This window comes from Lepisosteus platostomus, unplaced genomic scaffold (genome assembly GCF_059453375.1).
Source record: "Lepisosteus platostomus isolate fLepPlt1 unplaced genomic scaffold, fLepPlt1.hap1 Scaffold_40_H1, whole genome shotgun sequence".
In the NCBI taxonomy this organism is placed as follows: Eukaryota; Metazoa; Chordata; class Actinopteri; order Semionotiformes; family Lepisosteidae; genus Lepisosteus; species Lepisosteus platostomus.
Window position 1 is genome coordinate 231,530 of NW_028291664.1, and position 26,807 is coordinate 258,336.

At 46.8% G+C, this 26,807-nt stretch overlaps 7 non-coding genes and 2 pseudogenes across 7 annotated transcripts; 4 read left to right on the forward strand and 5 right to left on the reverse strand.

Annotated features, from left to right (window-relative positions):
* Positions 1 to 1,471: 1,471 nt before the first annotated feature.
* On the reverse strand, positions 1,472 to 1,590 carry LOC148634063 (5S ribosomal RNA). The gene has a single exon (XR_015933756.1). It is a non-coding gene; the product is annotated as a 5S ribosomal RNA (ribosomal RNA).
* Positions 1,591 to 3,384: 1,794 nt separating this feature from the next.
* Positions 3,385 to 3,548, forward strand: LOC148634064 (U1 spliceosomal RNA). Its single transcript, XR_015933720.1, has one exon. It is a non-coding gene; the product is annotated as a U1 spliceosomal RNA (small nuclear RNA).
* Positions 3,549 to 4,185: 637 nt separating this feature from the next.
* LOC148634065 (5S ribosomal RNA) lies at positions 4,186 to 4,304 on the reverse strand (annotated as a pseudogene).
* Positions 4,305 to 6,110: 1,806 nt separating this feature from the next.
* On the forward strand, positions 6,111 to 6,251 carry LOC148634066 (U1 spliceosomal RNA; annotated as a pseudogene).
* Positions 6,252 to 6,887: 636 nt separating this feature from the next.
* On the reverse strand, positions 6,888 to 7,006 carry LOC148634067 (5S ribosomal RNA). Its single transcript, XR_015933758.1, has one exon. It is a non-coding gene; the product is annotated as a 5S ribosomal RNA (ribosomal RNA).
* Positions 7,007 to 8,295: 1,289 nt separating this feature from the next.
* Positions 8,296 to 8,437, forward strand: LOC148634068 (U4 spliceosomal RNA). The gene has a single exon (XR_015933696.1). It is a non-coding gene; the product is annotated as a U4 spliceosomal RNA (small nuclear RNA).
* Positions 8,438 to 9,270: 833 nt separating this feature from the next.
* Positions 9,271 to 9,342, reverse strand: trnag-ucc (transfer RNA glycine (anticodon UCC)). Its single transcript has one exon. It is a non-coding gene; the product is annotated as a tRNA-Gly (tRNA).
* Positions 9,343 to 15,364: 6,022 nt separating this feature from the next.
* trnag-ucc (transfer RNA glycine (anticodon UCC)) lies at positions 15,365 to 15,436 on the reverse strand. Its single transcript has one exon. It is a non-coding gene; the product is annotated as a tRNA-Gly (tRNA).
* Positions 15,437 to 17,683: 2,247 nt separating this feature from the next.
* Positions 17,684 to 17,825, forward strand: LOC148634071 (U4 spliceosomal RNA). The gene has a single exon (XR_015933715.1). It is a non-coding gene; the product is annotated as a U4 spliceosomal RNA (small nuclear RNA).
* The last annotated feature ends 8,982 nt before the right edge of the window (positions 17,826 to 26,807 follow it).

Sequence of the window (26,807 nt, forward strand, 5' to 3'; positions counted from 1 at the left end):
CATAAATTTTAACCTAGCAACATATTAAAGGCTGCATCTATACAATTACAATTCTAGAAATGCTCACCAGATTACGTTTTAAGAAAGAACTGCGCCTCAGGTTCCGCCGAGATCTTAACTCAGATGGCAGGATTCAGAGTCCGGAGTGTGGACTGATGGCGCACGGAGGGTCCACATACTGTGGATCCCTCAGTGATCTTCCGCGTGTTCAAACCGCCAGCGTGTGACTCCCCTATCCCCCTGACCTCATTGCTCTGCTCTCGCCTCTGTGCAGCTGAGCCCGACTCATGGTAAAGTGGAAAAAAATATGCCCTCAACGTGAGATTTACTCTGGAGTGAGGATAGTTGTTACCTTCTTATCGTTGAAACGGATGTATGTGATGTGGCGACTAGGTTCTTCTCCATTAGCAGGCTTAAGGTTAAAGAAAAAAACATTGCTGACTTCTTTTTTTTTTGCCAGCCGCGAGCGCTGATTAGCGAGGTTTGTATTTCATGTTTTGCAAGTTGCATCCATTTTAAGAAAAACAAGTCGTTCAAGACAGGAAATGAATACTTGCATTTAATAAAGTCTAGACGTATGCGGTTGTCCATAATGACCAGTTCTGTTCGAGAACACAGAACAAAAAAAGGCACCGCTGGGATTCGGACCCAGGATTTTCTGTTTACTAGACAGGCGCCTTAACCAACTAAGCCACGGCGCCCTGGGAGTGCTGTCCTTTTGCAGCCACTTGGACACACCACTCAGACACATCTGCATTCGGTTTGTGCTCCGCCTGCTCGCTGAGCAAGTTGCCACCTTTACATACAATAGCAACATCGACACCAAGAGAAAGGATGACAAATGGCTTTTATCTGGAACTTTTCATGTCCAAGGAGCTCAATGTGCTTTCTGTGTACAACAGGGCCACTGAACTCCACACTGGCCACTGAACCACAGCAGTGGCTTGCTGGCTTGACATCTCCCAAGGAAAATGTTGAAATCGCATGTGGAACAGGAAAATGACCCTCGAGTATGAGGGAAAAAAAAGAAAAAGATCAACTGGAGTGCGCCAACCCATGTCAGGACAGCCCAGTTTCCTAGACGAGGTGGCCGAGTGGTTACTGTATGCTGAGTCTAAAGACAGTTTCACCCGTTTTCTGATTGCTCGGTTCTGTACCAGTGCAGACATGTCAAACAGTGAATGGCTGTACCTCTATTGTATCCGTGCTCAATGAATGAAATCGGTAACAAATGAATATATGTCTAGTTATACGAAAAACGAGTGGTTTATCAACTCATCTTCATTTGCAGATTTAGAGGCAGCTTCGATATTCGTTTTACAGACGGGTTTTTTTTTTAATATGGGTCACACACATGCCACAGCAACAAAACATCTCTAGAGATGAGGCTATAGATCACCTTTCCATCCTGCAGGTTTTCCTCCCAAAGCCTACGGCACCAACGGCGACCCCTGCTGGCCGGGAGAGCAAAAGCTTACAGCACCTGGTATTCCCAGGCAGTCTCCCATCCAAGTACTAACCAGGCCCGACACTGCTTAGCTTCCAAGATCAGACGAGATCGGGCGTGTTCAGGGTGGTGTGGCCGTAAGCGAAAGCCCCAGCGCCTGACTCGTTACTTGAAGCTGTGTGTGGCGGGGGTTCCGTGCCCCCCGAGCGGGACTGAAGGATCGTTCGTGTGCAACTCTTTGGAAAGGAGCTGCTTTCCAAATCGCATTGCGTGCCTGGATGTTGGCGAATGCGCTCCCTTGTGTTGGCTCATCCCGCACTGGAGGAGGACAAACAATCTGCACGGAGGAGCACCAGGCAAGTCTTCACCAGACAAAAACCTCCAGTGCACAGCACTCTGGAAACATTTCGGGGCTTTCGCGTGTTTATTTCAGCACGTAAAGCGCACCGGGTCAACACGTCGGCCGGGCGCGCGGTGCCTCCGCCCTCTTGTGGCCTTGCGGCGTCAGAGCAAGAGGCTCCTTCTCGCTGCCCTTCCGCTGTGTTGCAGGGCCCCGAGAGGGAACCCGGAGCGCGCACTTTGTGGGGGGCGGGGGACCGCGTTCGCGCTCTGCCCCCGGTCTCTTGCGCGAGTACTAAATCTCACGGACAGGGGGGCCTCGTCATTGATTGTTACAGGTGAGACAGGGATTAGGAGGAGACCCCGACTGATGGGTAAAGGGGAGCACTAACACCAGAGGGACACCCCCGGCGTCTCTTTTTGAGAGACGCCCTGGGGTTTCCTAATGGCCAAGGAGGGTCGGGACCTCGGTTTGACGCCTCCCCCGAAGGACAGCGCCTGTTTGTGCAGCAGAGTGTCGCCATCAGGAGGCTGGGGCGTAAGAGAGCCACACAGCCCGCAGGGTGAGCGCTCCCTACTGGTCCCAGTCACACCTCTTGCAGGAGCAGCAGCAACCGGAGCTTTTCCGGGGTGGAATCTCCCATCCGGGTGCCGGCCAGGCTCACACCTGCTGGGCTGCCCCGGGGGTGAGCCCAGTCGAGAGTCGCAGGGCCAGATCTAGTCACCGGGGAGAAACGATACAAGTGAAGGATTGCTCGGCTCTCGGCACTTGAAAAGACCAACAAATGCCTCGTTCCCGCCGGAGCTGAATGTACCCGCATGTGTGGTGTCGTCTTCTTCCCCCGCCCCGCTGTGTTTGCTGTATTGTCTCTGAAGCCGGCCCCCCCGAGACGAGACGGGCTGTTCCTGTGCCCCAATTAACACTTTACATGTGCCATTCCCCGGCATTGTGGCCATTGTCGGTGCTCACACGCGATAAGATAAGGCGGAGGAGAGCGGGGCATGCCCAGCGGCAGACATTCAAGGAGGGGGCAGTGCGAGGTGAGGTGAGGTGCGACACGCCGGAGCCCCGACGCAGCTAATGCGGAGCACTTGTTGGACTGGCATCAAAAGGACGTGTGCGCACGGAGCTAACCTTCCCTGCGGCGGAGCGCGGGAACTTTCTCCCCCCCTCCCGCTGCAGGAGTTGTGTGCACTGCAGCGGTGCCGAGAGAAAAGCACAGAAGGCAGCAGGCTCTGGAGAGGAGGTAAGAGACGGAGCCTTGTGGGCAGGCGAGCAGGCCCGTTTTTTGGAAATTGCTGAAAAGGTTTGTTCGGTGTGTGGCAGGCGCACGTCGCGATCTGCCGGTCTGGAGTTATGCAAATGAGGCCGAATTGCATCCCGGGACATGCTGCGAATGCGCAACGGCGACTGCAGATGTGTAGGAAACGGCGCGCTCGTTTTCTCGTTTTGCCCACACTTTTGAGTGTTAGTGTGGCGTGTGAGTGTGTGAAAGAGTGGGCCCAGCAGGAGGCGGTGGCGTGCGGGGCGAGGAGGTGGCCTAGGCTGCGCGATTTGTGCTGTGGGTGCGGGCCGCTTGCAGGGGCCTGTTTAACTCATACTTACCTGGCAGGGGAGATACCTTGATCAAGAAGGAGGTTCACCCAGGGCGAGGCTCGGCCATTGCACTCCGGCTGTGCTGACCCCTGCGAATTCCCCAAATGTGGGAATCTCGACTGCATAATTTCTGGTAGTGGGGGACTGTGTTCGCGCTCTCCCCTGATGTGCTTGGTCCAAAATCAGATACGGAAGGGTTAGGACACCACGAGCTGCGTGGCTGCGGAAGGATCCCGGTTCGACAGGAGTGGACGCCGCTGCTGGTTCTCGCTGGCTTTTAGTTAGGGGCCCGGAGAAGCATCTCAAGCTAGTTCCACTACTCCTTCCGGACGTTCATTCCCTTTTTCAAAGTCAGTCGTTTTGCTGTAGTCTGCGTTCTTTAGGCTGATTATCGAGGTTAGCCTTTATTTGGTCATGGGGGGCCTCGGTACTGTATGCTGAGTCTAAAGACAGTTTCACCCGTTTTCTGATTGCTCGGTTCTGTACCAGTGCAGACATGTCAAACAGTGAATGGCTGTACCTCTATTGTATCCGTGCTCAATGAATGAAATCGGTAACAAATGAATATATGTCTAGTTATACGAAAAACGAGTGGTTTATCGACTCATCTTCATTTGCAGATTTAGAGGCAGCTTCGATATTCGTTTTACAGACGGGTTTTTTTTTTTTAATATGGGTCACACACATGCCACAGCAACAAAACATTTCTAGAGAAGAGGCTATAGATCACCTTTCCATCCTGCAGGTTTTCCTCCCAAAGCCTACGGCACCAACGGCGACCCCTGCTGGCCGGGAGAGCAAAAGCTAATAGCACCTGTTATTCCCAGGCAGTCTCCCATCCAAGTACTAACCAGGCCCGACGCTGCTTAGCTTCCGAGATCAGACGAGATCAGGCGTGTTCAGGGTGGTGTGGCCGTAAGCGAAAGCCCCAGCGCCTGACTCGCTACTTGAAGCTGTGTGTGGCGGGGGTTCCGTTCCCCCCGAGCGGGACTGAAGGATCGTTCGTGTGCAACTCTTTGGAAAGGAGCTGCTATCCAAATCGCATTGCGTGCCTGGATGTTGGCGAATGCGCTCCCTTGTGTTGGCTCATCCCGCACTGGAGGAGGACAAACAATCTGCACGGAGGAGCACCAGGCAAGTCTTCACCAGACAAAAACCTCCAGTGCACAGCACTCTGGAAACATTTCGGGGCTTTCGCGTGTTTATTTCAGCACGTAAAGCGCACTGGTCCAACACGTCGGCCGGGCGCGCGGCGCCTCCGCCCTCTTGTGGCCTTGCGGCGTCAGAGCAAGAGGCTCCTTCTCGCTGCCCTTCCGCTGTGTTGCAGGGCCCCGAGAGGGAACCCGGAGCGCGCACTTTGTGGGGGGCGGGGGACCGCGTTCGCGCTCTGCCCCCGGTCTCTTGCGCGAGTACTAAATCTCACGGACAGGGGGGCCTCGTCATTGATTGTTACAGGTGAGACGGGGATTAGGAGGAGACCCCGACTGATGGGTAAAGGGGAGCACTAACACCAGAGGGACACCCCCGGCGTCTCTTTTTGAGAGACGCCCTGGGGTTTCCTAATGGCCAAGGAGGGTCGGGACCTCGGTTTGACGCCTCCCCCGAAGGACGGCGCCTGTTTGTGCAGCAGAGTGTCGCCATCAGGAGGCTGGGGCGTAAGAGAGCCACACAGCCCGCAGGGTGAGCGCTCCCTACTGGTCCCAGTCACACCTCTTGCAGGAGCAGCAGCAACCGGAGCTTTTCCGGGGTGGAATCTCCCATCCGGGTGCCGGCCAGGCTCACACCTCCTGGGCTGCCCCGGGGGTGAGCCCAGTCGAGAGTCGCAGGGCCAGATCTAGTCACCGGGGAGAAACGATACAAGTGAAGGATTGTTCGGCTCTCGGCACTTGAAAAGACCGACAAATGTCTCGTTCCCGCCGGAGCTGAATGTACCCACATGTGTGGTGTCGTCTTCTTCCCCCGCCCCGCTGTGTTTGCTGTATTGTCTCTGAAGCCGGCCCCCCCGAGACGAGACGGGCTGTTCCTGTGCCCCAATTAACACTTTACAGGTGCCATTCCCCGGCATTGTGGCCATTGTCGGTGCTCACACGCGATAAGATAAGGCGGAGGAGAGCGGGCATGCCCAGCGGCAGACATTCAAGGAGGGGGCAGTGCGAGGTGAGGTGAGGTGCGACACGCCGGAGCCCCGACGCAGCTAATGCGGAGCACTTGTTGGACTGGCATCGAAAGGACGTGTGCGCACGGAGCGAGCCTTCCCTGCGGCGGAGCGCGGGAACTTTCTCCCCCCCTCCCGCTGCAGGAGTTGTGTGCACTGCAGCGGTGCCGAGAGAAAAGCACAGAAGGCAGCAGGCTCTGGAGAGCAGGTAAGAGACGGAGCCTTGTGGGCAGGCGAGCAGGCCCGTTTTTTGGAAATTGCTGAAAAGGTTTGTTCGGTGTGTGGCAGGCGCACGTCGCGAGCTTGCGTGGCGATCTGCCGGTCTGGAGTTATGCAAATGAGGCCGAATTGCATCCCGGGACATGCTGCGAATGCGCAACGGCGACTGCAGATGTGTAGGAAACGGCGCGCTCGTTTTCTCGTTTTGCCCACACTTTTGAGTGTTAGTGTGGCGTGTGAGTGTGTGAAAGAGTGGGCCCAGCAGGAGGCGGTGGCGTGCGGGGCGAGGAGGTGGCCTAGGCTGCGCGATTTGTGCTGTGGGTGCGGGCCGCTTGCAGGGGCCTGTTTAACTCATACTTACCTGGCAGGGGAGATACCTTGATCATGAAGGAAGTTCACCCAGGGCGAGGCTCGGCCATTGCGAATTCCCCAAATGTGGGAATCTCGACTGCATAATTTCTGGTAGTGGGGGACTGCGTTCGCGCTCTCCCCTGATGTGCTTGGTCCAAAATCAGATACGGGAGGGTTAGGACACCACGAGCTGCGTGGCTGCGGAAGGATCCCGGTTCGACAGGAGTGGACGCCGCTGCTGGTTCTCGCTGGCTTTTAGTTAGGGGTCCGGAGAAGCATCTCAAGCTAGTTCCACTACTCTTTCTGGACGTTCATTCCCTTTTCAAAGTCAGTCGTTTTGCTGTAGTCTGCGTTCTTTAGGCTGATTATCGAGGTTAGCCTTTATTTGGTCATGGGGGGCCTCGGTACTGTATGCTGAGTCTAAAGACAGTTTCACCCGTTTTCTGATTGCTCGGTTCTGTACCAGTGCAGACATGTCAAACAGTGAATGGCTGTACCTCTATTGTATCCGTGCTCAATGAATGAAATCGGTAACAAATGAATATATGTCTAGTTATACGAAAAACGAGTGGTTTATCGACTCATCTTCATTTGCAGATTTAGAGGCAGCTTCGATATTCGTTTTACAGACGGGTTTTTTTTTTTGAATATGGGTCACACACATGCCACAGCAACAAAACATCTCTAGAGATGAGGCTATAGATCACCTTTCCATCCTGCAGGTTTTCCTCCCAAAGCCTACGGCACCAACGGCGACCCCTGCTGGCCGGGAGAGCAAAAGCTTACAGCACCTGGTATTCCCAGGCAGTCTCCCATCCAAGTACTAACCAGGCCCGACGCTGCTTAGATTCCGAGATCAGACGAGATCGGGCGTGTTCAGGGTGGTGTGGCCGTAAGCGAAAGCCCCAGCGCCTGACTCGCTACTTGAAGCTGTGTGTGGCGGGGGCTCCGTGCCCCCCGAGCGGGACTGAAGGATCGTTCGTGTGCAACTCTTTGGAAAGGAGCTGCTTTCCAAATCGCATTGCGTGCCTGGATGTTGGCGAATTCGCTCCCTTGTGTTGGCTCGTCCCCCACTGGAGGAGGACAAACAATCTGCACGGAGGAGCACCAGGCAAGTCTTCAGTGCACAGCACTCTGGAAACATTTCGGGGCTGTCGCGTGTTTATTTCAGCACGTAAAGCGCACCGGTCCAACACGTCGGCCGGGCGCGCGGCGCCTCCGCCCTCTTGCTGCCCCTGCAGCTGCTTCACTTTTCCCTTTAGTTGCCATCGATTTTTTTGTAGTGCTATACATATACGATTGAGGTATCTTACAGTTCTCCTTCGAAGACCCAGCACTCTCTTTTCTTTTCCCAGTGTTACTCATATCGGACTTTTTAAACCTAAAAAAAAATCTTTTTTTCTTTCAATTATAACTGAAGTTTAAACAACTAGTGTTAAGTCCTTATTTTTCTGTAGTCAAAAAAAGCAAAAATTAACATTTAGGTCATGAAAAACTCAAAAAAAACTCCCCAACCACTAATGTTTACCTCCCACCTGAGCGCCATCTTGAACGCCCCTACCACCAGAGAATGCTCACGATTTCGGAAGCTGTCTCCGGGACGTGCTGATTCCACACATCCTGAATAAATCATGATATTGTTAGTTGCTGTAGCTAGACGTTCAAATGAGTTTCATGGCCAGATGGACTGTTTCCTCCAGCGGTATAGTATTGCAGTGAGACAGCACGATGCCTGCAAGACTATGTCACGCTAAACGCCACAGATTGTGTTTGTCCGTTCGTGTCAGTCGTCCTGCAGCCACGGGAAGTGGGACACAAACATGCTGCAATGCTTTCAAGACGTTAGGATTTGTTTGTGTAACATCCGAGAAGAGTACTTGTGGCTTGAATGTGAACTGTACGTGCCCGCCCCCTTTCCTCTGTAGTGCATGAGTTCCTCCCGGCACGCCCTTCGTCATTGTTCTGTCATCTTGTATTAAAGGGTTGTATTTCTGCTGCTGAAAATAAGCAACGGTTTTCTCACAACGCCTTTTGTTCCCAACGGAGCCCTTGTCTGTCATGAAATTCTTCAAAACCTCAAGCTAGAAGAAGAAGAAGACGACAAATATGAAGGGTTACCGCAACGACATGCCATGAGACGATCGATAACGATTTCCATAGGATCCCCGCGGTTGCCTGGCAACCGTCAGCTTTGCGCAGTGGCAGTATCGTAGCCTGTGAGGTTTAGCCGAGGCGCGATTATTGCTAGTTGAAAACTTTTCCCAATACCCTGCTTCCGCCGATTTGCAATACAATCGGCGAAAGCAATTTTTGACAGTCTCGTCAGAGACTGAGCAAGGTGTTTAAAGACAGATTTGGTCATGGTGACATCATGGTAGAAAGAAACGAGCTTGTTACGTCTCAACAGAAACGCTCTTTAGCTCTTTCAGCGTTATGCAGAGAACAGCGTCTGTCGAGATCACTTTTGAGTCAGCGCGAAACGCCGTGTGCTGTCAGTTTGATTTCATATTGCTCGTAGCGGCGCCCGGCTTTTGTCTGTCAAAAGTTAGGTTGCGCTTCTTCATGCTGCATCGTCGGCATGAGTGGAGCTTTTTAAACGTCTGTACTTACTGCGCCCCGTAAGAAATGGTTTGTCCCCGTTCAAAAGAGATTGTGCGATGTCCTGCAGCGTTCGCAAAGCAAACCTTTGACAGTTTGAAAAGAGGAATTTATTCTGCTTCCTGTGCGTGCAGTAGTTACAAAGTTGAACGTCTTTACACGATGTGCTGCAGTTTTCAGTGGGCGGGCTTTGTCAGATGGCTTGGAAAAACGCACTGAGACATCATGAGCAGTGTCCTGCATGTTTTCTGTGTATAGCTGTCTTTTAACGCATACAGAATTCATTCGAAATCATTGATTTCTCCAATTAACAAGGGTCCCTTTTTGAACCTGCCAGAAGCATTCTTTCAATGTAACAGATTTACTCCGGGGAAAGGCAGCATGACATTGAGAGTAGCTCAAGCTTTCAGCACCCGTATCGGACTGCGTGTATGCAGACACCGCTCAGAATCCCCTGTAAGATTCTCTCTCAGTTCCGTTGTGCAGTGCTTTACCTCTTTCAAAAGGCTTCGCTTTGCTAGTCACAATCCAAGGCTCATGACAGCATTTAAAACCAATCGCCACTGCGTTGGCCGGGAATCGAACCCGGGTCAACCCCTTGGAAGGCAGCTATGCTCACCACTATACCACCAACGCACACCTGCAAAAGCCCTGCAGGACACCACCAGAGAATGCTCACGATTTCGGAAGCTGTCTCCGGGACGTGTTGATTCCACAAATCCTGAATAAATCATGATATTGTTAGTTGCTGTAGCTAGACGTTCAAATGAGTTTCATGGCCAGATGGACTGTTTCCTCCAGCGGTATAGTATTGCAGTGAGACAGCACGATGCCTGCAAGACTATGTCACGCTAAACGCTACAGATTGTGTTTGTGTTGGACAGTTGGACCCTACAGCTGGTCCCTCGTCGACAACCTGAATAGCTTATTCAGAAGCAGTGCTGGACCGGGAACGAACCAGCTTCTTCCCAGGCACAAGAGTGACTGGTGAGGACTCGCGGTCACACTCTGTGCATAGAGACTTTCTACCAGCCAGCCGGACTGCTGGTAGATCCCCTCAGAGCAACGACTGCCCTGCGCAACGAACAACCTCATGATTACTGCTACAATTAATAATTGTCTCAGTAAACCCATCAAACCATTACATTTAATGGCGTCCCTGGGTGGGCGAGTTTAGAATGAAATGAGAATCAGTCGCACAGAATAACTGATGTTGCTGTGAGTTCAAGTTCAGCACAGCACCGCGGCTTCTATAAGCGAATACCGGGTGTGCTGATAACTGCGTAAAGAAATCCCCCTGTTTTCTAGCGTTTAGTGTAACGTGTGCTGATTGGAAATCCATCTGCTCGGGTGTCTAGATTCCATACTGTATTTTGGAAAAAGAAAAAAAAAAGTAATACTCTTAAAGTTTCTCTGACGTAATGACAATGGCTGCTAAAATGTCTGAAGTGGAGTCGCTTATAAGTACTATTTCTAGCGACGACAATCCTGGTTACTGGAGTGGTATCGAAAAGTTGAACTTTGATGATATTGAGAAGCTGCAAGTAGATTTAGTAGCTAAGGTAGCGAACCAGCTTAACATAGGAGGGTTTGTGAACGCAGTTCTGGTCCTCAATTTCTTTTTCTGTTTCACCTTAAATCTAGCTAAACAGCTGGAACTGTCTTTGTCCGAGCTGACAAAGTTTCAAAAGCTTCAGGGAACGCTAGAAAGATATAAGGCGGAGCGAGTTGAGTTGTTGGATATAATCAGAGAAAAGAGAGTGAAAAATGAGGAAAGTGAAGACTGACTCAGGGAAGTTTTAGGTAAATTAGATGACTTGTCTGCTAGAGAAACTGCGGCTGAGGTAGCTAGGAGAGACCTGGAAGCGAGCTTGAAAGAAAAAGAAAAAGAAATTGAGAGTTTAAATGAGCTCAGCCAGGAAAGGCAAAAGGAGTCAGATGCTGCCGTACTGGAAGCAAAATAGACTAGATCCCACTTGCATGCCAGCCCACCTAGCAGCCCGGAGCGCTCACCCAGCGCGCCGGGAGGAGGTTTCTCCCGGCCAGGGTCTGTGGTCGGATCGGCATGGGGGGAGATCGCCGAGTCCTGCGCGAAACGCAAGGGCGAGTCAATTCAGGCATAGACCCCCTGCTCCTGATCACGGCCGTCTCCCTGCCCGCGGAGAAACCGTAAAAATTAACCTCCACTCCCTGAGGCAGTTAGCCAAAGATGTAGAAAGGTTTGACCCGTCAGTGTCAGGGAATAATGTGGAGACCTACATCGATGAGCTGAGATATACTTTGCAGTTTATGCCCGAAGCGTCCGAACAGGAAAAGGCTATGTAAGTAAGGAAAACTACCAGCCGAGCGGTCCACGAGTGGATGTCTAGACAAGGACCGGAGGTCTGTAATAGCTTTGAGGAGCTGTGTCAGGCAATGATCGGAGAATTTTCGGCTTTTATCGATCCCATAGCTGCCGTGGCCACAGCGCACCATATTAAGCACGAAAAAGCTGAAGCCCCTCGCGATTATTATCAGAGGCTTAGGCGCACTTATTTTGCAGGGCGGAATGAAGAGGGTTGCGAAGAGAACGTGAATTTCAAAGGTTTATTCATTGCTAATCTGCATCCCTCAGTCAGGAAAATGATTGTGATGCACACTGATGCAAAAGCGATGAAAATGGCTGACATTAGAAGGTTGGCTCAAAAAGCCTGGGGAGCTGAAGTCTCTGCTTCCTCAGAGCGAAAACCTGCTAAAACGGCCGTGTTCGCCACTAAAGCCAGCAGGGTTGACGACTCGCCTCAGCTCGAGGCAGCTGAGGTTCCTGAGCTCGCTAAGCCCCGGCGCAAAATAGGCTGGCAGGACCGCCCTAAGCGTCAGAGCCGCCGTGAGCGCTACGGGGAAGGCAAGGGCTCAGGCAGAGCCTATCATAAGACTGGACGAAGGGAGTCGACTAGAGCCCGCCTGGCCAGGCTTGAACAAGCCCTGCCTGAGAGATCAGGACAGGGTAAACCTTCCGCACCGAATGCCGGAAGTGTGAATGAGCTTAGGGGGACCACTGGAGGAGGCGGGGATCCGTCCCAAGCCCCTCCCTCAGTCTATCTGATTGGGTGGGAGGGTTCCTGCCTGGAAGAAGGCTGTGACTCTGAGTTGGGCGCTGACCCCGCCCCTGAAGTCAAAGAAAAGGCAGGCTTCCAACAATTCTTAGGGAATCTCAGCCAGAAAGGCAAAGCAAGGCGTATTTATATCAAGGTTTCTCTTGAAAACGTCTTAGATAGAGAAGCACTGATTGACACTGGGGCTGAAATTAGTTTGATGTCAGCCGATCTACTCAGCGAGCTCAAACGAGTAGCGAAAGGAAAAGGCATCAGACTTAAGGTAGAACCGTGTAAGATAGATATTTCCAGCTATACCCAGGATCATGCCAGGATCACACACCGAGTGTGGGTGGCACTTAGGTTCGGGCCAATGAACGTGGTGCATCCTGTTTACATCTCTAGGTTAAAAACAGAGCCACTACTCATTGGCCAAGACCTGCTTGACAGGCTGGAGCCTCTGGTGGACTGCCAGCGTGGAAAATTGTGGGCTCAGGTCAAAAACCCTAAGCCTGTTGCACAGCAAAAAGAGGGATTCAGTGGTTATGCTGTGATCACACAGTGCCCACTGAACACTATAGCTGAGTTGGAGGTTCCTCCTGGTTCCTCTGGACGAGAATAAATGTCTCTTCTTGCTTTCCAAAACTACAGGGAAGTCCTGCCCAGGCCAGCACTCCCACGGTCTCCCAACTACAGGAGCAGTGCTCCGAGCAGCTGCTTGACCCGCCAGGTAAAGCACACCCCCTTTTCATCCCTGAAGAAGAGTGGATCTCCCTGTCCGGTAATGAATGGGAGTCCTTTCTGTGCACCCTGGTACCTCAGGGGGTCCAGGACTACCACCCCATGGTGGTGGGAGGGGGTCCAGGTGGCAGAAGTGCAGGTTGATGATGTAATTCTTAGCCTCAGCTCTGAGAAGTCCATAATCAGTGAAGGTCTGTTCGAGGACCTGTCGCGAAGCTGTCAGGTGACCCTGGTGACGCAGTCACAGGTTCTGTGGTGGGCACCCCCACCTCATAGGTCCATTTGGAGCAAAGGAAGCTGTGTAGCTTCCATCTCCATCGGAAAAAGGAAGTTTGCTCACTACTTCCAGGTAGCACCTCAGCTGACCCATTCGGTCTGCATTGGTGCAGACCTATTGGTTCGACTGGGCGCCCAGCTGGACACAGTAAACAGTGTGCTGTGGAAACGGGTGGACCCAGATGCCCACTCTCTAAGCGGTGACCCCGAGAACATTCGGTCAGGTCAGACGATTCCTCAGGCCTGCCAGGTAGTAAACGAATCGGACCTGATCGTTCCTGCGTCAACAGCAGGGTTTCCGGTACGCCTTGTCCTAAGGAAGGGACAGAGAATGGACGCTGAGATGGTTTTCTTCCAACCATCAGCTCAGTTTATCAGACTGAACCTAGCAGTCTGTTGTACCCCCAGACTGGAACGGAATGGCCGAGCCACCTGCCTGTTGGTGCAGAACATAGCAAAACAAGATGTCAAAATCCCTGCTCGCACTGACATGGGACTGGAATTGACAATAGTTTCTATGATTTCGAACTGGCCATCCCAGTACTGGGGCAGCTCCCTGGTCCCTTGGCTTCATAAAAGCGCCACTGTAATAAAGAAATTAAATCCAAAATCAAGAGGGCAGTTGCCTACTGAAATACAAGAAGTCATCAATTTTAACCTAGCAACACATTAAAGGCTGCATCTATACAAGTACGATTCTAGAAATGCTCACCAGATTACGTTTTAAGAAGGAACTGCGCTTCAGGTTCTGCCGAGATCTTAACTCGGATGGCAGGATTCAGAGTCCGGAGTGCGGACTGATTGCGCACGGAGGGTCCATATACTGTGGATCCCTCAGTGATCTTCCGCGTGTTCAAACAGCCAGCGTGTGACTCCCCTGTCCCCGTGACCTCATTGCTCTGCTCTCTCCTCTGTGCAGCCGAGCCCGATTCACGGTAAAGTGAAAAAAAATATGCCCTCAACGTGAGATTTACTCTGGAGCGAGGATAGATGTTACCTTTTTATCATTGAACAGGATGTATGTGATGTGGCGACTAGGTTCAATTTTGTATCCTCTTTAAAAGATTAAGGACTGGGGTGAGCGTGATTTACCACCCTTTCAGCTAAGAACCCGACGTGCGCACCGTTTAAGCTGCATAGACTCGGTCGTTTAACTCTTCTCCATTAGCAGGGTTAAGGTTAAAGAAAAAAAACATTGCTGACTTCTTTTTTTTTGCCAGCTGCTAGCGCTGATTAGCAAGGTTTGTATTTCATGTTTTGCAAGTTGCATCCATTTTAAGAAAAACAAGTCGCGTTAAAGACAGGAAATGAATACTTGCATTTAATTAAGTCTAGCCGTAGGCGGGGATCTCCTGTTTACTAGACAGGCGCTTTAACCAACTAAGCCACTGCGCCCCAGGAGTGTTGTCCTTTTGCAGCCACTTGGACACACCACTCAGACACATCTGCATTCGGTGTGTGCTCCGCCTGCTCGCTGAGCAAGTTGCCACCTTTACATACAATAGCAACATCGACACCAAGAGAAAGGATGACAAATGGCTTTTATCTGGAACTTTTCATGTCCAAGGAGCTCAATGTGCTTTCTGTGTACAACAGGGCCACTGAACTCCACACTGGCCACTGAACCACAGCAGTGGCTTGCTGGCTTGACATCTCCCAAGGAAAATGTTGAAATCACATGTGGAACAGGAAAATGACCCTCGAGTACGTGGGGAAAAAAAGAAAAAGATCATCTGGAGCGCGCCAATCCATGTCCGGACAGCCCAGTTTCGTCGACAAGGTGGCTGAGTGGTTAAGGTGATGGGCTGCTAATCCATTGTGCTCTGCAGGCATGGGTTCGAATCCCGTTCTCATCGCTCTCCATGTCTGACATGTGTGCCTGTTCGACATCGGCCCTCCTGTTGTTTGCTCCGGTGCTAGAGCCGTACATTTTCTAGCAGTGGCTGAACATGGTATAGTAGGCCAACGTCGGTATCGAGCAGTGACAGTAACAGTACTTACTGCGCCCCATAAGAAATCGTTTGTCCCTGTTCAAAAGAGATTGTGCGATGTCCTGCGGCGTTCGTAAAGCAAACCTTTGACAGTTTGAAAAGAGGAATTTATTCTGCTTCCTGTGCGTGCAGTAGTTACAAAGTTGAACGTCTTTACACGATCTGCTGCAGTTTTCAGTGGGCGGGCTTTGTCAGATGGCTTGAAAAAACGCACTGTGTTTCGGCTCGGGAAACATCATGAGCAGTGTCCTGCATGTTTTCTGTGTATAGCTGTCTTTTAACGCATACAGAATTCATTCGAAATCATTGATTTCTCCAATTAACAAGGGTCCCTTTTTGAACCTGCGAGAAGCATTCTTTCAATGTAACAGATTTACTCCGGGGAAAGCCAGCATGACATTGAGAGTAGCTCAAGCTTTCAGCACCCGTATCGGACTGTGTGTATGCAGACACCGCTCAGAATCCCCTGTAAGATTCTCCCTCAATTCCGTTTTTCAGTGCTTTAGCTCTTTCAAAAGGCTTCGCTTTGCTAGTCACAATCCAAGGCTCATGACAGCATTTGAAAACATTCGCCACTGCGTTGGCCGGGAATCGAACCCGGGTCAACTGCTTGGAAGGCAGCTATGCTCACCACTATACCACCAACGCACACCCACAGGAAGCCTGCAGGACACCACCAGAGAATGCTTTTTTTTTTTTTTTTTTTTATTAAACATAGAATTTACAAATACAAATACAACAAGAGGATCAGAGTCATGTACAAGAGAAAAAAAACGCAGCAGAAAAAAGCATTTAACTACCAGAGGTAATTAAGTAATTATGTGATCAAATTGTATATTTTACACGTATCATATTTTCCTTGCTTTAATATTTCTCAATTATTTATAAACTTTAGTTTCAACATGCATGCGTTTCCTGTAAAAAATAAAACTCAGCACACAGTTTTTCTTTTAACAACATTTCGAGTACCTCTGGCATTCATGAAAAAGACATACACAAAAGCAAATAACTAACTCTAAGACTGTCTAAACTATTGAGTTTTTCAAAGAACCAGAACTATAACAGTCCTTAACACTTAACTACACCATTCCAAACTAACACTAAAGAAACACTAGTATATACTGGTATAACAAATATAACCAAACATAATCATTAACTGAGCAGTCACTGGGAGCAAATCTCCTTCCCGTCCACAAAGGCCCTCGCTCCCACAAAGTAGGCTCTCCTCCCCTCTCTTCTGGCAGCTTCAACCTGGGGCCACAGCTGGTTCCTGGTGCTCCTGTCCGCGGCAGACAGGTCCTCTGCAAACCTCAGTTTGTTCCCATTCAAATACTCATTCCCCCTCGCCGCTCGCCACAGCATGTCCCTCGCCGTCCTCTTGGTGAACTGTATTATAATCGATCTGGGGCGCACTTGCCCAGACATGTTCGCTCTCCCGAGCCTGTGAACAAAGTCAATGGCCGATATTACGTCCTCCTGGTCCGGCAGGGTCCTTTTACAGATACCCTTCACTGTTGCAACAAGGTCCTTATCACGTTCCTCTTTAACTCCAAATAATTTTAAATTCCATCATCGACGGTATCTATCTACATCGTTCACTTTCAATTCAAGTTCTTTAATATGCTTTTCTTGTTTGGTATTTACTTGTTTAAGAACTTTTACTTCACTCTTTAAGTCTTCAACCTCTTTAAACACACAGTCCATGGACTTTTTAAGACTTTCGATTTCGACTGTATTAGATCAAATCATTTCCTTCAGCTCACCCATGCTCTGTGCCATCATGTTGAAGATGTTGGTCTGGAGCTCCTCCAGCGTCAGGTCGCCCCTTCCTCTCTTGGCTGCCGGGGTTTTCACAGGTGTGCTGGGCAGGGACTCCGGCTCTTCCTCTGGCAGCTGAGTCTCACTTGGGCTGCGAACGCTCGCGTACGAGCGCATCTCCAGCACTCTTTCCACGTCCCCTCCAGCTGCTTCACTTTTCCCTTTAGTTGCCATCAATTTTCTTGTAGTGCTATACATATACGATTGAGGTTTCTTAGACTTCTCCTTCGAAGACCCAGCACTCTCTTTTGTTTTCCCAGTGTTACTCATATCGAAATTCTTAAACCTAAAAAAAAACGTTTTTTTTTCTTTCAATTATAACTGAAGTTTAAACAAGTAGTGTTAAGTCCTTATTTTTCTGTAGTCAAAAAAAGCAAAAATTAACATTCAGGTCATGAAAAACTCAAAAAAAATCCTCAACCACTAAACTTTACCTCCCACCTGAGCGCCATCTTGAACGCCCCTACCACCAGAGAATGCTCACGATTTCGGAAGCTGTCTCCGGGACGTGCTGATTCCACACATCCTGAATAAATCATGATATTGTTAGTTGCTGTAGCTAGACGTTCAAATGAGTTTCATGGCCAGATGGACTGTTTCCTCCAGCGGTATAGTATTGCAGTGAGACAGCACGATGCCTGCAAGACTATGTCACGCTAAACGCCACAGATTGTGTTTGTCCGTTCATGTCAGTCATCCTGCAGCCACGGGAAGTGGGACACAAACATGCCGCAATGCTTTCAAGACGTTAGGATTTGTTTGTAAAACATCCGAGAAGAGTACTTGTGGCTTGAATGTGAACTGTACGTGCCCGCCCCCTTTCCTCTGTAGTGCATGAGTTCCTCCCGGCATGCCCTTCGTCATTGTTCTGTCATCTTGTATTTAAAGGGTTGTATTTCTGCTGCTGAAAAGAATCAACGGGTTTCTTTGTTCCCAACGGAGCCCTTGTCTGTCATGAAATTCTTCAAAACCTCAAGCTAGAAGAAGACGACAAATATGAAGCGTTACAGCAACGACATGCCATGAGACGATTGATAACGATTTCCATAGGATCCCCGCGGTTGCCTGGCAACCGTCAGCTTTGCGCAGTGGCAGTATCGTAGCCTGTGAGGTTTAGCCGAGGCGGGATTATTGCTAGTTGAAAACTTTTCCCAATACCCCGCTTCCGCCGGTTTGCAATACAATCGGCGAAAGCAATTTTTGACAGTCTCGTTAGAGACTGAGCAAGGTGTTTAAAGACAGATTTGGTCATGGTGACATCATGGTAGAAAGAAGCGAGCTTGTTCCCAGTGGGCATTGATTCGTCGAATATACGTATATTTACGGTGAAATTACGGCTATACGTATATATACGTCGCCTCGAAGTATAATCAACGTCGAATTGCAACCGTAAAATTGACGACATTAACAAACGCATATATAACGTCGAAAACACATCTAACACAGTGCCTGAGGCTTTTTACTGTATGTATCGTGTGTGCCGCAACTAGGAGTATACGGCACTCTGCACAGTGTACGAAGTAAATTATTTTCGCAGCAATTAATTTACACGTGTATAATAAATATAGTAAATATAATAAATTAATTACTGCGAAAATAATTTACTTCGTACACTGTGCAGAGTGCCGTATACTCCTAGTTGCGGCACACACGATACATACAGTAAAAAGCCTCAGGCACTGTGTTAGATGTTTTTTCGACGTTATATATGCGTTTATTCATGTCGTCGATTTTACGGTTGCAATTCGACGTTGATTATACGTCGAGGCGACGTATATATACGTATAGCCGTAATTTCGCCGTAAATATACGTATATTCGACGAATCAATGCCCACAGCTTGGCATACAAGGGTTTTGCTGAGGGGGTCTTGCCACCTGCCTGAAAAAAAACAGTAAAATGTTTGAGTGCCTATAGAGTTTCTATTTTTATTTTCTTGACAAAAGTCCCCCATCAGTGCGCGGTGCCCGAGGAAAAATCTGTAGGGGGGCGTCTGAAATTCTGAGGGGGGAGTGATATTTCGGTTGAAACGGAGCTGTACGGTGCAGCTACCCAAATGAAATCTCGCAGCTATGCCATTGATTAGTGCTTCATGATAGAAGATAACGACTAGCAATCTGGTATTTGCGATGAAGTTCAGTTTCACATTTTTCGTCACTCTCAAGGTTTGTATTGCCTGGAGCGAAAAGTACCATAAGCGTTCATTTTTGCAGCTACATGGACGTTCTGAATCGTTAAGAAAAAAATGTTGTAAAACCAACAGAAAGCACAGACTGCTATAACTAGTCCTAGTTATATAACGATTTTAAGTATAATGATAAACTACTGCAAGGAATCGGTCCACCTGAGCAAACAGGATCGTAATGTTGACACTCAATAATATGTGCAGTTCCTGGACGGATAGCCCTCCTGCCCATCAAACAGACTGAGTGACTGTTCGTGTCATTTAGTGTTGTCTGACCATTGACAAAGTACAACTATTTTTTTAGGGTGCAAATTAAGTTAGGTAAATCTTTTTGCCCAAAACTGAAGGGGCGACATTCCCCCCTCCCCCCGTGATGCCAGGCCTGTCCCCATCCTATTCCATAATGTCATTATATATAATACCATACAACAGTGACCGATCCTTAATATTTGCATGCGTTAAAATTTCACATCAGCTCATAGCAGCGATGTATTATCAATGTTAAATTTCAACCATAATATCGACAACATTAATAAACGCATACGTTGAGAAAATATCGAACCCATCATATTTTCTGGTTATATACCACAATGCATTGCTAGTATTCGTTGGTCACCATTTTGGACACGTTTTTCAAACGTAGAAGTATATCCGAAAATATCTCAGCAATCCTCTTTTGACGAGTAAGTATGAACAATAATAATACTATCTGAATACATACAGATCTTTCTTAATATTATTTTGATTAAAATAGTATGTGAATAAGCAAAAAAAATGGCACATAAAATAGTGTGAATGGGGAAGATGACACAAAATCGTTTTGCCGTTTCTCTTATTCTTATTCTATGTTGTACTTTCAAACTTTGGGTACTCTTTAATTAGGACAGACTTTATTGCTCAACTGCTATGATGCAAGCCAAATTTTATACATTTATTTCAGCTTTGAGCTTAGTAAACCGTTCATTTTTTAGATTATACTAAAGAAGATATTAATCATCATTTATTTGGGAAGTAATATTATATAATTTTCTCCTAGCTGCGGTGCTGAAGTCCCACCCTACATCAACAGAAAAAGAAATAAAGGAGCACGCAATGTGTTACTTGAAGAATGCATATGCAAGGCAGGGGGCCAAGAGATCTGGACTCTGAAAATAATAGGTTTTTGGTTCTAACTGTTAGGACAATTAGACAGGGTTTGCAAATAGTGGACAAAAATCGTCTTAACTTCCATTGTAATATTTTATATTTTATGTAATATTTTTTTCTTGGAAATATAGAAGTTGTACATTTTAAAATGTATATTTGAATCAAAATGTGGTTTTGAGTTAGTGTGTTAATGTAATTCGTTTTGTGTTTGTCATTACTATACTGTATATTGCCATGTTACCAGAATTTGTAGCTGAAGTTTAAGACTAGTTGTGTTTTTATGATTATTGCCCATATGTTGATTGTTGATTGATTGTATACAATGTATAATTTGAAATACATATGTTTCAGGTGTGAATGTGTATTTTCAGAATACATTTCTAAACCTAATCATTGGCTTGTTTTACTTGTTTCTACACCTATAAAATCTATCTTTGATGTATAATAGACCTCTACCCATATACGTATAATAGACCTCTAATGTTATCCGTATAATAGACCTCTAACCATATACGTATAATAGACCTCTAAAGTTATACGTATAATAGACCTCTAACCATATACGTATAATAGACCTCTAAAGTTATCCGGAACTCCAACCATATATGTATAATAGTCCTCTAAATTTATCCGTATAATAGAACTCCAACCATTTATGTATAATGAACGTCTAAATATAGACGTATAATTGACGTTTAACTTTAGACGTATATTAGAATTTCATTCTAGACGAATTGTAGACCACATTTAGACGTCTAAGATATGCGTTTAATAGACGTATATTATACGTCTTTTGCCCAATGGGTTACGTCTCAACAGAAACGCTCTTTAGCTCTTTCAGCGTTATGCAGAGAACATCGTCTGTCGAGATCACTTTTGAGTCAGCGCGAAACGCCGTGTGCTGTCAGTTTGATTTCATATTGCTCGTAGCGGCGCCCGGCTTTTGTCTGTCAAACGTTAGGTTGCGCTTCTTCATGCTGCATCGTCGGCATGAGTGGAGCTTTATAAACGTCTGTACTTACTGCGCCCCATAAGAAATCGTTTGTCCCCGTTCAAAAGAGATTGTGCGATGTCCTGCAGCAAACCTTTGACAGTTTGAAAAGAGGAATTTATTCTGCTTCCTGTGCGTGCAGTAGTTACAAAGTTGAACGCCTTTACACGATCTGCTGCAGTTTTCAGTGGGCGGGCTTTGTCAAATGGCTTGGAAAAACGCACTGTGTTTCGGCTCGGGAAACATCATGAGCAGTGTCCTGCATGTTTTCTGTGTATAGCTGTCTTTTAACGCATACAGCATTCATTCGAAATCATTGATTTCTCCAATTAACAAGGGTCCCTTAAAGGATGAGTCAAAGTAACGTCTAATCGGATTAGTTTCCTTAGAGCTGGTTCAGAGTTTGCTCAAGAGTTTACCTTTCACAGATGCGCAAAGAAGAATGTTGGGGGTGCACGCTTCAAGGCGCCTTACAGCTGTAGGGAGTGATTCGAGACGATTCATGGCGTGTGCTCGTTCCCATATATCGTACGACCCGGGATGCAGTGCTAGGATGACGTACAATACCGCTTGGGCACGTAACGGCGTTATATGCAAGTGCAGGACGTGAGGGTTTTCGTTTGTTTGTTTTGTTTTGCTCTGCTTTGCTTTGTTTTGCTTTCCATCGCGTTGGTAAGAGCGTAAATAAAAAGGCGATTCCTGCATCTACCACTAATGTAAGAGCTATTTCAAGTGCGACGTGGTGCGGCTTTTCAAATGCTTGTGGGCATTTCTCTGTTGTTGATTCTTTTTTTGTGTGTAACAAAGTGGCATTTTCATGTCCGGACGGGGAGACTTTATCATTCCGACATGAAGCCACCCTTAAGTCCTCTGAGGCGTGTCTGTCTGCAAGGCTTGTATTTTGGAAATGTTTTTTTGAAACGGAGAACGACTTTGAAATAGGCTTCCGCCGGCGCCTCGCGATCCAGGTAAGATTGTAGCAAGAACGCAGCTGCGGTGGGGCTTGCTGTAGTCGTGGCTGAGTGGTTAAGGCGATGGACTAGAAATCCATTGGGGTCTCCCCGCACAGGTTCCAATCCTGCCGACTACGTTGTCCGCCTTCAGTCGGTGTGTTTCGGCACAAGCAAAGAAGCGCGCCTCTTTGCTGTTCCTGGTGGTTTTAAAACGCCCAATCGCTTGTACCCGCTGCCTTGGAAATAAGTTCTTCAGCGTCCGCAAATGGCATTTTGCAGCTGGAAGCATATGTCGACGCGTTTTGCACAGAGCACCAAAAAAGCGTCTTTTTTGAAGGCCCAGGCACTGAGCATTGGTGGTTCAGTGGTAGAATTCTCGCCTGCCATGCGGGAGGCTCGGGTTCGATTCACGGCCAATGCAGTGGCTTTTGCAGCGAGCGGCTCCATCACTTGCATCCCCTTGCAACTCGCAACTGAAAACCCACTGAAGCTAAGCAGGTGTGAGCCAGGTCAGTACCTGGATGAGGATGAGCTACAGGGAAAAACAAAGCTTCCAGCTGGAAGCGGTGTTAATGGTGCCGGCGGGGGGGCGCTCACCCTGAGGTCTGTGCGGGTCCCAATGCCCCAGTATAGTGACGGAGATGCTGTGTTGTAAAAGGGCGCTGTCTTTTGGATGAGATGTAAAACCGAGGTCACAGCGCTCTGTGGTCATTCAAAATGACCACCAAAACCTTTGACAAAAGCTCTTGGTAATTGATGGTCTTCAATAATGCTTCTCCTTTAGGTACATTTTAAATCAGCTGAAAAATGCTGTGAAATGGGGGGGCACTTCAGGCCAGTGTAGGATTTGGGTTACAAGAACCATGAAACTGCACGAGAAAGCCCGTACACTGAATTACACGGCTTTCTATTCAAAGGAGGACAAAAGAAATTCCCTGAGTTTGATTTTTTGCAGCACAGAGAGGAGCACTGTCGTGAGGCCGGTTAGCTCAGTTGGTTAGAGCGTGGTGCTAATAACGCCAAGGTCGCGGGTTTGAGCCCTGTACGGGCCAGGTCTAGGTCCAGGTCCCTGTTTGTGAAACAGGCAAATGACTGTCTCAGGGGCCCATTCCTCATTCTCAAGACACATGTATGCAGTATGTACACCGTGCATTGAGCAATAGGGACTGAATACACCACAGGTAAGGTTAGAAGTCATTCTGAGGTGCCACATGTGAGGGATACAGCTAGGCATCCGAAATGTAGGGTTTGAGACCCTTCAGGAGTACTGCATCCTTTGAGACAGACCCTGTTAAACAAATGATCATTTCTTTCGGCATTAGGGACTAAATATACTAAACATATGATGCTAAAATGTTATTTTCACATATATTAATGTAATAAATGATTGCTTATGCTTTATAAACAAATCTAATTCAAATAAAAGCTTAAGTTTTGTATTTATCTTGTACCATAGAACATGATTTTCTTTGTATTTCAAGCCCACAAAGTGTCCAAATGACGCACTACATGATATAAGGAAGATTATCACATGCATATCGGTATTATCTTTCTTATGAAAATGCATTCCTTTCATTACCTTTTACTTTTTAAAATGAACTCAAATTGAGTATAATGTAATAATTTAAGTAGAATAGATTCTAATAATATAATGATCCAGTGTTTTGCACTACTTCACTGCTTCACTGCTCTATGCCATCTGGAAATAAATCCTCAGACTGCTTACTGCCCTGGGCATGTACCAATAAATTAAAGGAGCACATCTGTTTATCACTGCGTTGAAGCAGGAGACACACAGTCTCTGCAAACACATCCTAGATACAGTGTTCCAGCACCTTTGACCTCATCCAGAACGTATCATTTCTTGAAAGGGATTGCTGTCCGAATGCACATCTGCATCCCAAACAGAATCTCTAGTAAAATACGATCATTTGTGAAACAGGCAAATGACTGTCTCAGGGGCCCATTCCTCATTGTCAGACACATGTATGGAATGCTTTCACCGTGCATTGAGCAATAGGGATTAAAAACACCGCAGGTAAGGTTAGATGTCATGTTCTATGATCATTTCTTTCAGCATTAGGGACTAAATATACTAAACGTATGATGCTAAAATGTTATTTTCACATATATTAATGTAATAAATGATTGCTTATGCTTTATAAACAAATCTAATTAAAATAAAAGCTTAAGTTTTGTATTTATCTTGTACCATAGAACATGATTTGCTTTGTATTTCAAGCCCACAAAGTGTCCAAATGTTCTATGATCATTTCTTTCATCATTAGGGACTAAATATACCAAATGTATGATGCTAAAATCCTGAAAAAAGGATGTGCTCCATCTCGTCAGTAGATTGGATTCCAAAACTGATTTGGGTCAATATACATTACCTTTGAAATTAAAGTACAGTCTACTGTAGGGAACCATCAACTTAGAAAGCATTGGCCTTCCCTGGGGGTCAGGTAGGTGCAAAAGATAAACCTTTATCCTATCTTTATCTTAAGATAAGTGGCCAAGCAGTATTTTTCCAAGTTTCACCAAGCACATCATGTTGCCATAGTAGACAAAGTTCTATAAAATGTTAAATAACTTTTAAAAAAAGTATCTTGGTCTTACAGTACTGTACAAGGTGAATTAAACTGTCCCTGGTAATAAAAAGTAATTAGAAGCATCTCAGAAACTTTATCTCTAGAAACATTAGCTGTTTTATATCATGTAATTTAGTGTGATGTTGTCAGAATTCAAGGACATTATCACACACAGAAATTGGTTCAGTTAAATCTAAAAAACACAGCTAAACATGGGTTTAAATGTAACAGAAGTCTCACCTCTTGTCAAAAGATTTAATTCAAGAAGCGATGTAATAAATGATTGCTTATGCTTTATAAAGAAGCTTAAGTTTTGTATTTATCTTGTACCATAGAACATGATTTTCTTTGTATTTGAAGCCCACAAAGTGTCCAAATGATGCACTACATGATATAAGGAAGATTATCACATGCATGTCGGTATTATCTTTCTTATGAAAATGCATTCCTTTCATTACCTTTTACTTTTTAAAATGAACTCAAATTGTGTATAATGTAATAATTTAAGTAGAATAGATTCAGGTAGGAAATATAGAGTCATGATGTTTATGGCTGACATCATTTCACATGGGTGAATTTTAAGCTAAGAAATAAAAACATTTACAATGAAGATACCATTGCTTAATTTTAAATGCCTTTAAAAAATAAATACCTCCTGAGAATAATTTGCCACTCCCAGATCCTTGGTAAGGTACTGTTTGAATCCAATCAGGAGAGGAGCATCCAGGGAGTGCTTTCTATAGAGTCCAGCTTGGGCCACTCTCTTCCGGCCTGCTGATACTTTTTAACTACTCAGGGCCTGTAAGGATATAAAACACCGGTTTAAACATTTTATACCTATAAGACAAATTAGAATTTTAGTAAAAAATAGATACATCTGAAAAATAAAAAAGTCTTACTGCTGATAGAGTTCTTCAGAGCTCACATCTTCCCCTTCCTTATCCGCTTCTGTTTCAGTTTCTAGAGCAGCCTCTGGCATCTCTTCCTCCTGGACAGCGGCCTCTTGCTCAGGGCCGCTGGAATGCAGGTAGATTCTTTTCAACATGCTTTTACATAATATGTTGTAACAATGATTTCAAAAAGAAACTACAGAAGCCTTACAGATTAAAAATATCTCACCTTGCCAATGTGTCTTCAGGCTTCCCATGTACAAAAAGGCCCAAGGACTCTAGCAGTCTTACAACCACTATCCTGTTTGCCTCACCAGACACGATCTCTATTCTGTGGTAATCCACGATGACCCCGTTCTTCAGGTGATTCATCATGTCCTCCCTCGCCTGTTGAGAGGCCATCCTGATCTTTTCTGCCGTGGCGTGCTTCATACACGCCCTCTTCAAGTGAGCAGGAAGCTGATCAAGAGTATTCAGGTACATCTTGCACACCAGGGGAATCCGCGCGGGTTTCCTTTGAAAATAAATAATACCATCTGTGTATAGAAACAAGACTGATTTCTTAAATTATCCTTAATTTTCTCTCTCATAGTTTGAGCATAATGATTTTATTGCATTTATATAAGAATTGCTCATTGCTCCTAAATAAATAATGGTTTCATAAAAAAGTGAACACTTACTTGGTCTCAGTCACAGACTTTCCAATAGAAGCCATTGTGGAGTTCAGCAACTGCAGGTCCTAGAAGTGGGGAAAGAATTTTAAAAGAGAAATTGAATTACAATACAGAAGGAATGGCTGAGGGTTCACTGAAATATATAAATATACAAATTCCAAAGACTGAGTCCATATAGAAACAACTACCTTTCATTTTCAGTATAAGAAAAAAAAACATTATCTTCCAAAGCATCATAAAATTGTCCCTTCTTCCAGACTCTACTTCTCTCTTGTAGTAGTATAGCAGACCTTTCCAGGTGAGCAGATCACAGAGTCCGAAATGAGCTTCCTCCATCAAGCAAAGTACCTGAACATGACTCTGTCTTCATAAAAGCGCCCCTGTAATAAAGAAATTAAATCCGAAATCAAGAGGGCAGTTGCCTACTGAAATACAAGAAGTCATCAATTTTAACCTAGCAACACATTAAAGGCTGCATCTATACAAGTACGATTCTAGAAATGCTCACCAGATTACGTTTTAAGAAGGAACTGCGCCTCAGGTTCCGCCGAGATCTTAACTCGGATGGCAGGATTCAGAGTCCGGAGTGCGGACTGATGGCGCACGGAGGGTCCATATACTGTGGATCCCTCAGTGATCTTCCGCGTATTCAAACCGCCAGCGTGTGACTCCCCTGTCCCCGTAACCTCATTGCTCTGCTCTCTCCTCTGTGCAGCTGAGCCCGACTCACGGTAAAATGGAAAAAAATATGCCCTCGACGTGAGATTTATTC